This window comes from Akebia trifoliata, chromosome 5, assembly GCF_017979445.1.
Source record: "Akebia trifoliata isolate Shusen 1 chromosome 5, ASM1797944v1, whole genome shotgun sequence".
Lineage (NCBI taxonomy): Eukaryota > Viridiplantae > Streptophyta > Magnoliopsida > Ranunculales > Lardizabalaceae > Akebia > Akebia trifoliata.
This window is the reverse complement of record NC_141379.1, coordinates 26,672,801-26,682,473: the sequence shown is the minus strand read 5'-3', so window position 1 is coordinate 26,682,473 and position 9,673 is coordinate 26,672,801. Positions and strand designations below refer to the sequence as shown.

Below are 9,673 nucleotides of genomic sequence, written 5' to 3'. Positions count from 1 at the left end.
TTACAAGGATGGAAGAACATAAAACTCATCTGTGGACTTCTTGATCCCTATAAAAGAAAAATTGGATCTCTTGGACCAAAAGTAACATCATGTCCCTTCCTTGATCATTGAAGCATAAGCAACTAACAGCAATTGCTCCTAGTACACTGGGTGTCACAATTACCACGACTCATATTCCAAGGGAAGTTGAAGGTATGCCTTACATATGACCAGTTCTAAGCTTGAACTTCTCATCACCACTCCTACAAGCTAATGCGTTGTTACCCACACGTCCATTTGTTTTTCCACAAGTCAACCAATCTTGGAACCATGATAGATACACCGAGGCTCAGTCACCTGGAGTTGCCCCATCAAACACATCACCCAAATGAGCATGGAAGAAGAACCCGACATAGCAGAGTAACTGAAGCACCTCTCAACCTTGCTTGAAATGAAGCAAGTCAAGGGAGAATATTTATGAATGGATGTCAATTTAGGTAAGTAGTTGAAATTACTTTAGTTCCAGACACCATTCATACAATAAACCTGTCTTCTTTGTGAGATGACCAACTTGTTTCTAACATTTTGGTCAACCTCGAGAGTTAAAGCCCATAAAGCAGGGATTTGGTCGATCAACCATGAAGCAAGTGTCATGATCATCCAAGTTGTCGAATTCACACCAAGCTTCATCCCGGATGGAAGCATGTAGGTAGGATAATCAAAGCTCTGTCATGTACCTAATCTTGTGTTCCATTAGAATATGCATCACTAAACACAAAATTGCCGGAATTTACCAGAGTAGCAGTCACGTTACACCACTTGTTGCTTGTTCTGAACTTAATGGGATGGATTTAATTTTCCATCAGCATCAATGAGAAGAACACCAACGGAATCACTGATTGGGTTTTGACGATTGAAATCCACACAATGTCAAGCCACGATTTGCTCCGCCATTGCAAGATATCCCTAAGTAATGCCTATTGGATTCATTGAGGCTATAGAAGTCTAGTTTGAAGATGGAGTAGAACTCAAGCAGCATGTATATGGCATCTCTTCATGGTCATTACCCAACACTCTTTAAGTTCTCAAAGATGATTGAATTGTCTATAACCTCTTTTAGAAAATCCTTAATTTTTTCATCCAAAAATTCATTAATTTTTATTTTTCAAAAATCCTATCTTACTCTTGAGATTTGAAGATGAAAGGAAAGAGAATCTTAAATTGAAAGTAAGGGTGACAAAATAAATATACTTACGATGGGTTAGAGAGAGAAAAATTGAGATAATGATATTTTATTTCTCAAAAATCCTAATTTATTAGTGAGGTTCGAAGGTCAAAGGAGATCAAATCTCAAAATAAAAAATCAGGGTAAAAATAATAGTCAAATCTCATTACAGAGAAAATAAAGGGACTTTGACAATATGCAAAGGGGTTGAAAAATGAGGGAAACTAGGGCATTTTTTATTATCATTCAAGAGTGGACGTTGGTAAGGGGGCCTGTCATCAATTTCAAATCACATGGAAGACAGGAAACTTCACCCAAACATGGCTGAAATGGTATGACAAACAATATATTATTAAATAAAGGGAAAATTACAAAACAAGTGTTGTTTTTTAATTAATTATTAACAAATTTTTTTTTTTCTAAATTCTTGAAAACGATTTAATACGCTGATCTGTCCAGCGTTTTTCCAACTCGTGGGACCGTAAGAGTCCAGACACCAACGTGTTAAACTCTTTTACATATCTGAGTAATATTTGAGTAAGATTAGCCTTACTATCGTAATAAGATTTGAAATCTTACTAAGGGTCATAGAGTTCACCTTGTAGCTTTTGAAAACATCATCTGATACCACATGATGTAGAGGAAACTTTAATAAAAATATTAAAACAGATTAATTTTTTCATTAAATTTTAATTTTAAATTTGAGATCTCAGTTAGAGTTTAGTAGTCATTCATTTTCAAAACCTTGAATCAAACACAAAATTAATTATTATTTTTAATTTCTTTTCAATTTAAGATTTTTTTTCATGAAATCTAGAGGGCTATGTTGTTGGATTGCCAATTTGATTTCAAGGACCCTTACTAAAATTTGAAATCATACTAAATGAATAAGGGAATGGAAGTGTTTTACATTGTAGCTTACAAAACCTAAAGCGCTGGACAGTCCAACGTTTTCTGAATACCAGGAATGGTCCAGTGCATTATATTGGTTTTTTTAATTTTCAAAAATTAACCCTTTTTTGTGTGGTAATTTTCCCTTAAATAAAAGGATGAACAAAATAGTTGAAATTGAAGGGTTCAGACTTCATATTAGTACCCATCCAGAAATTTTTTAACTAACATATACATTTCTACCACATGGATTTGAAGTTTTTTGATCGGTCTATATAGTAATTTTTAATATATCATGGAAGGAAAATTATATGAAATAATCTAATTATTTACGTCTATTTTTAACATATTATAAGTTACATGACAAATAATTTAACTATTTTTAGAGAACACTGACAGTTCCTCACATATCTTTAATAGGATGGTTTTGGGAAGTGTAAACTACAACCATCCACAGGGCCTGGTCATCGTAGTTAAGGGTTCCTCTTGAAAATTTAACCATGATATGCCTCCACACTCTTTGTTGCTACTGTAATTTTCCAATGTCTCTGCCATTTCTTGTCACGTGCATATCTTCTTCGATTTACCATTTATGTGTGAGTGCTACAGTATTATTGTTGTTGTTTGATTCTTTGGGTGAGCTGCTTTTATGCCCCCGACAATTGATTCATGTAATATATGCTCCATAAAACTTTTGAAATAAGTCTAAATTAAATCCTTACACTTTGTAATCTTTTCTTCGCTTTGCCTTTAAATTATGTAATGTACTTGTTAACTCTTTTAGTAATTAAAAGAACATACATCATTCATGCAGAACACTTGCACTGTACTTCGGCATTGAATGTGGCATTTGTTAGTCAACCTTGACATTAAATGTATGTATAATTCAATCACTTGTGGACGCAAATTTAGCGATCAGCCTCTCTTGGTGCCATTCACAGTTCAAATGCTAGGCGCACCATTACAACCAAACAGCTGTGGTATATCCTCCAATGTAGTAGCTGGTGGCCACTTAAGACTGAAATTGTTTCCACCATATTGTTTCTCATAACAGAACTAAAATGTTGAAGCTTGAATGATGGAGAAAATGAGAAAGTAATCATTAGCTCCAGTGATGAGCATCTTCGAATTTTAAGTTTGTACAAATCATTTCTTGCAACTACTTTATATTTCCACTCTGTTTTCATAGATTAGTCTTATGATACTAACCAATCACTGTTACCGCGCCTCCATCACAGACATGGTTAGAGCATTTAGGGAACAATTTTCCGGCTTCCCTATAAGTAAATCTTTCTCCGCCACACTTCTCCTGGTAGAGAATCCCGGTTGTTTCGGAGCAGGCAAAAGCATAGCTTCATTAGCAAACATAGAAACAACATCTACCATGGTGGGTCTATCTGTAGTACTTTCTTGCACGCACAAGAGACCCACATGAATGCATCTCAACATTTTATCTTTGGAACATGAAGTATCCAACACTTGATCTATTAGCTCAACACCTGCACCTTTTCCCCACAACTCCCATGCCTGAAGAAATCATGCAAGTTCAGATTTACTTTTTATATAAATCCAACTCAAACTTATGAATTTGAAGTGTCAACAACTAAATTGATTTTGTGTTAGCAACTTACATATCCTATGAGATTGAGATGGCGATCAAAATCATTGAAGCTTTTTTTCTTGCCACTGAAAATCTCTAGCAATAACACCCCAAAACTGAAGACATCTGACTTCTCAGAGAAAATGCCCTCCATGGCATACTCAGGAGACATATAACCACTGTATCCAACCATTAAATAAAGTCATTAGTAATATTGGAAAGCAATGTGCATATACATACTGGTGCAAGCTATGTGAAAAAATTGTCCAGATACAAAAATGTGCTGGTAGGGATACATATGCATTGAAAAGTATTAGATGTATTCATGTATATGTGTATTTGTGATTAGCTTACTATGTTCCAACAATCCTATTTGTATTTGCTTCAGATTCTCTCAATCCAAAAATTCTTGCCATGCCGAAATCTGATATCTTTGGGTTCATCTCGTCGTCTAGTAAAATGTTACTAGCTTTTAAATCTCTGTGAATCACCTTAATCTAGAATATGTATGTAGATAGAGAAGCCCTTGTGCAATCCCTTCGATGATATTGATACGTTTCTTCCAATCTAGTAGCTCTCTTCCCATGGGATCTGCCACAAATAAAAATTTGTATAGATCATAAGTTATCTTTGGTGTATGCTTTATGAATGTCTAAGATAAAGAAAACCAAACAAATGGGTGAGGAGAAGTGTCATTGCCACGATGTTTTTCATATTATCAAGTATATTAAGAATTGCAATCATTCAAGACAACTCAACCAACGAAATCATTACATTTCCATGTAACGCATTCAATCTCATTTTCATCACAATATACAAATTATCCTAGTCAATAGGGTTGATCACCCTATTTTACATTTAACTTTATTATAATCACATCTTTAATCAAGACATGGAACATCTTACTAGGCAATATAAAAGGAAATGAGCATGTTTAATACATAAATTAGAAACTTAAAAATCAAATAAATAATATTTGAAAGGATCACAAACCAAAGAGGAAGAAGTCTAAGCTTTTGTTGGGCATGTATTCATAGATTAGCATCTTTTCTTCTCCTTTAATGCAGCAACCCAAAAGTCTTACAAGATTCCTATGTTGAAGTTTGGCAATTAGTACAATCTCATTTTTGAACTCCTTTAACCCTTGTCCCGAACTTCTGGAAAGTCTTTTCACTGCTATTTCCTGTCCCTCAAGTAATGTTCCCTGAAATAATAATATCAAGGAAAAAGTTACTTTTTACGCATAAGAAAGAAAGATGCTTGAAGTAATAAAGATGTTTGATTCAAGAAAGTGTAGATATTAGCAGTAGATCAGCATCTAAGTCTGACTTTGATGATGAGTCGATATCAGTATTTTAGCATCAACATTACAAAGTACTACATGAGGAATACTTGGTCAGGTTATTGACCAGATGAAAGTTTAACCCACCATTTCAATGGCTCAGGATACCAAAAACCATCATGATTAGAGATTTTTAGCCAATAAATTCGTGCCTTTTCCATAAGTATTTCTAGCAATTGGATTTAGACACTTTTTTTTCTAGATACTCGAATCAATGACTAGAAATCATGAATCACAGTGATTTCAGTGTGCTTCTTCTACTAAAAGTTTTTAATTTTTGAATGATGGAAAGAAAGCATGTTTTCCACTCTCAATTTTTCACCAATGTTGGACAATTTTCCAAAGAAGAAACTAAACAGCAGGTGCTTCCCCTTACTAGTAGTTAGTTCGGGGATGCAACCAACTTAACTATCTAAAAAATGCTACCTTATAAACAGGTCCGAATCCACCCTCTCCGAGCTTATTTTTTGTTGAGAAGTTATCCGTTGCAGCCGCTATGCTATCAAACTTGAATAGCATAAACTCATGACCCTTCTTTCCATGTCTTTCAAGCATGTTGGCATCACCAAATTTGTTAGAAGGAAGAGATCCTAATTCAAGTAATACCTTCTCATCACTTGTCTCTGCCTCTGTTTGGATTCAACAATCAGGGGAACAAATATTATAGTCCAAATGTAGCTCTATGAAGTCATTTACTTATTGATTTATTATGGAAGTTTACCTTTGATCTTTTTCCACTTCAAGTAGCTTAGAGAGGCCAAAAGAGACATTATCAAAGCAATTGCCACTGCAATGCTGAGCCATATCCACCACTTTTTTCCTACATTGAAGAACAAAACTATTTGCTTGTTGAATTCTCTCTCTAAATCATTTCATATATCAACATAGGTTCACTAATATATATCTTATTTACTAACAATTCATTTATTTATGATGTATACAAGTCGTAATAAAAATTAAATAAAGTTTCATAGGAATTGAAATTTGATTGTAACATTTCATTTTCATATTTTGTGCAAAAATAATTTAATACTATTAGAACACTACAGGATGTTCCAAAGAAAAGATAACTCTGCTTAGGCAAGACCATTAGGGAGGAAAAAACTCCTCACCACCTGCATGGCTCCACTACCAGGTGATTGTGCCTAATCGAAGTTTATTCCGACCTATAGTAACAAATTTGGATTTGACAATTTTTTGGCGGCTGTCAGCTAGGTTAATTTTGATAAATCCAAGAAAGTTTCGAAAGAAAATTGGGTTTACACAAATGATGTTTTTGGGTTTCTTCCCAAATAACCCATTTTCTTCAACCTCCCTAAAATCTTATCATGTTATTTTGGGCTTGAATAAGATAAAATGTTGGAGGTTGAAGGATAAAATTTTTGTTCCTTGTGAAAAATTAATTGGTTGGTCCCTAATTCAATGAATTTGTTCAGATTGTTTGGAAAATTCCCCTAAAACACCCATCATTTTCAATCTCTGTAAAATCTCTATCGTGTTCTTGGGATTTCAAGTTGAAGAAGATAAGATATTGAGGATCCTATTCGGAGAAGTTTTTGGAGAATTGTGTGACAGTGCTCAGACCTAATCCATGTTGTATGCCCATCATCATGTGAATTACCTTGTTTCAAGGAAGGAAGTGCATAAGTTTCTTCTGCAGATTTGCTGTCCCTAAAATCCTAATCTTGTTAGTTAGATTTAAATGTTGGAGATTGGGCTAAAAAGCTTACTCTATTAGAGAATTTTGTGAATAAATCCATGTGATGTACTGTATATATATCAATTCTTATGTGACTTACCTTGTTTTGAGGTGAGAAGATAAATATCTCGTTGGGTATCGCTGCTCCCAATAAACTTTGATCCCTTAACCCAAATGTCACATGTTGTCCCATCAATGTTTGAGGAAGCATAAGCAACACAAGAACATGCCCTCCTGCACTTGATTTCACAATCGCTGAGACTCATATTAGGCACAATCGGTCCATCTATATAAGGTCTACCTGACATATCACCGTTTCTTGGCATGAACAGCTCTTGACCACTCCTGCAAGCTGATGGCTTGTTACCCTCACAGCCTTTCATTTTGTTTCCACAATCAATCAAAGTAGGTGGGGCAGTGATGAAAGAGGAAGGACCAATCATCTGAGACTGCAATAGTTGGCCCATCGAACTCATCAGCCAAACCAACACGTAAGAATAAAAAGAACCCGGCACAGCAGAGTAAGTGAAGTATCTCTCATCCTCACTCGAAACGAATCTGTACTTGTAGGAAGAAACTTTTTCAATTGGTGTCAATTCAGGTAAATTTTCGAAACTAGCTCCATTCCAGACACCACTTCTCCAATAAACCTCTCCTCGTCGTAAGATGACCAATTGGTTTGTACCATTGCGGTCAACCTCAAGAGTAAAAGCCCCTGAATCAGGGAGTTCATTGCTGATCCATGAAGTAAGTGACCAGCTCATCCCGGTCTTTGAACTCACGCCAATTTTCATCCCGGGTAAAAGCACGGCGGTTGGATAATCGAAACTCTGCCATAGTACCCGTTCCCATGTTCCATTAGAATATGTTTCCTTCAATACAAAGTTACCGGAATTTAGCAGTCTAGCAGTCACGATACTTCCATTTGCTGCTTGTTCGGAACTTATCATGAAAGGCCCATCATCTCCACTGCGCATGATTTTCAATTTTCCATTAGCATCATCGATGGTAAGAAAACCAGAGGAATCAAGTAATGGGGTGTCACGATTGGCGATCCACACGTATGCGTACCCATGAACAGATCCGCCACTGTAGCGTATCCCTAAGTAACGGTTATTGGATTCTCCAAGGGTGAAGAAGCCTAGTGCGTAGATGGAGTTGGGAGAAACTAAGGTCTCCGAGTCAGTTAGTCGGCCGCCTCGTGTGATGGAGGAGTTTGTTGCTTCTACATCATGGGATGTTAAGCAATGGAAAATGAAAATGATTTGGAGGAGAAGAATTGACGTGCCATGGGTATGACTTCTCTTCGTGGCCATTGCCTTGCCTAACTTTGTAAAGCTGGTGTCACCAATGATTTATCTCTACTCAGTAGAGAAAAAGAAGGAGAAATCAGTCTACATCCACCCACATTTTCCGTTTTTCTTGACTGCCCAAATAAGTTAGCAAGAAAAGTCAAAGTTTCGTTTTTTAATTGATCCATCCAATTATGAACACTTCCAAGTCAACTGGAATTAACGCTGTGGAAGGAGTTCTTTTTAATTAACGTTACCACAACACGAAAACGACCCGAATTTAATTTCTAATAGAAGGTGACAATCTCCATTAAAAATATGATTATATTATTATTAGTTTTTTTTTTTCATTTTTAAAAAGGTCTACAGGATTAAGGTAGATCCAGACCAATTACAACAATAACCTATTGAGATCATGGGAAAAATAAAATAAAATAAGGAGATGAATGGAGTCACGATGGATCTCCAAACAACCCACACTAGAAAGAAAAGAAGTAAGGAAGTTATTCATCTTATTGGCTTTCTTAATTTAACCCCTCATAGAAAATCATAGAATCTTCTAATTAAAAAAGGTCTCTTAATTTTCTAAGTCAAAATTTTCTATTTTTTAAGATTTGAAGAATAAAATAGATTAATTTGAATGTTAAAAATTAGAGAATTTTTTTATTCAAAAAGTTAAAGATGATTTGTTTTGGAAAGAGAAATCAAAGACTTCTTATGCAAGTTGAAGACGAGGGTAGTGAGATTATTTTACATTAGTCCATTGGAGAAGACTGAGGTGAAACAGGCATGTAGGAGTTTTGGTGAATACTTGAGATACTTTGTATTTTTAAATTATTGAATTTCCCCTTGAATTGGTTCTTCTTTTATATATTAATGAAATATTACCCTAAATTAATCATCTTCAAATTTGAGTTTACCATTAACAAACAATTTAAATTGATTCACAGCCACCGCCAGTTGTTTTCTAGAAAGTCTCTTTCTTGACTGATTTAGCCGGGAAAATTCATAGTTTGACATTTGAATTGATCCACCCAATTACGAACACATCTAAGTTAGTCAGGAAAGTTCCCTGATCCGATCTTGGGCTTAGCTGCTTCATTGCTGTCAATGGGCTAGGCTTTAGTGCTGTCCAGCCCAACTTGCACCAGGTTTCGATAGTGTAACTAAGCCCATTTAATTATCAATTTAGCTTAGGTCCTTCCATATTTGTTTGGTTGGCATACGCGATCCATATTTTCTATAATATGATGTATACTTACTTACATATAAAATGTGTAGGCCAACTCGGCCTGCAAATAGACCTGAATATATATGCAAGCTGAGTTGTAGTTGGACATAATCTTTTGTTAATAGGCTCATCTTAACCATTAAATGTGCCAAGTTTGGTTAGGATTTTAAGCTCAGATTAGGAACGCCCATTGGCAGCCCTAGTTACACAAATGTAGAGTAAAACAAAGTTTTAAGAATTTGAAGAAAGAAGTAAATTCCCACCATTAGATTTAAATTTTAAGATTAAGAGATAAGTGGCCCTTTATTTTCAAAACCTTCGATCAAGCTGAAAAAATGATTATTTATTTTTTAAATTTGATCTAGGCCATAAACTGTAGGGAACTGATATTTTGGGGATTACAAGTAAGCCCCA

General features: G+C 35.2%; 1 pseudogene across 1 annotated transcript; it reads right to left on the bottom strand.

Moving 5' to 3' along the window:
* Positions 1 to 2,761: 2,761 nt before the first annotated feature.
* On the bottom strand, positions 2,762 to 8,151 carry LOC147401849 (G-type lectin S-receptor-like serine/threonine-protein kinase CES101; annotated as a pseudogene). Its single transcript, XR_015178708.1, has 7 exons — positions 6,837 to 8,151; positions 5,759 to 5,857; positions 5,464 to 5,666; positions 4,689 to 4,899; positions 4,050 to 4,286; positions 3,727 to 3,874; positions 2,762 to 3,622 (listed from the first exon to the last, which is right to left on the bottom strand). The product of XR_015178708.1 is annotated as a G-type lectin S-receptor-like serine/threonine-protein kinase CES101 (transcript).
* Between the last annotated feature and the right edge of the window lie 1,522 nt (positions 8,152 to 9,673).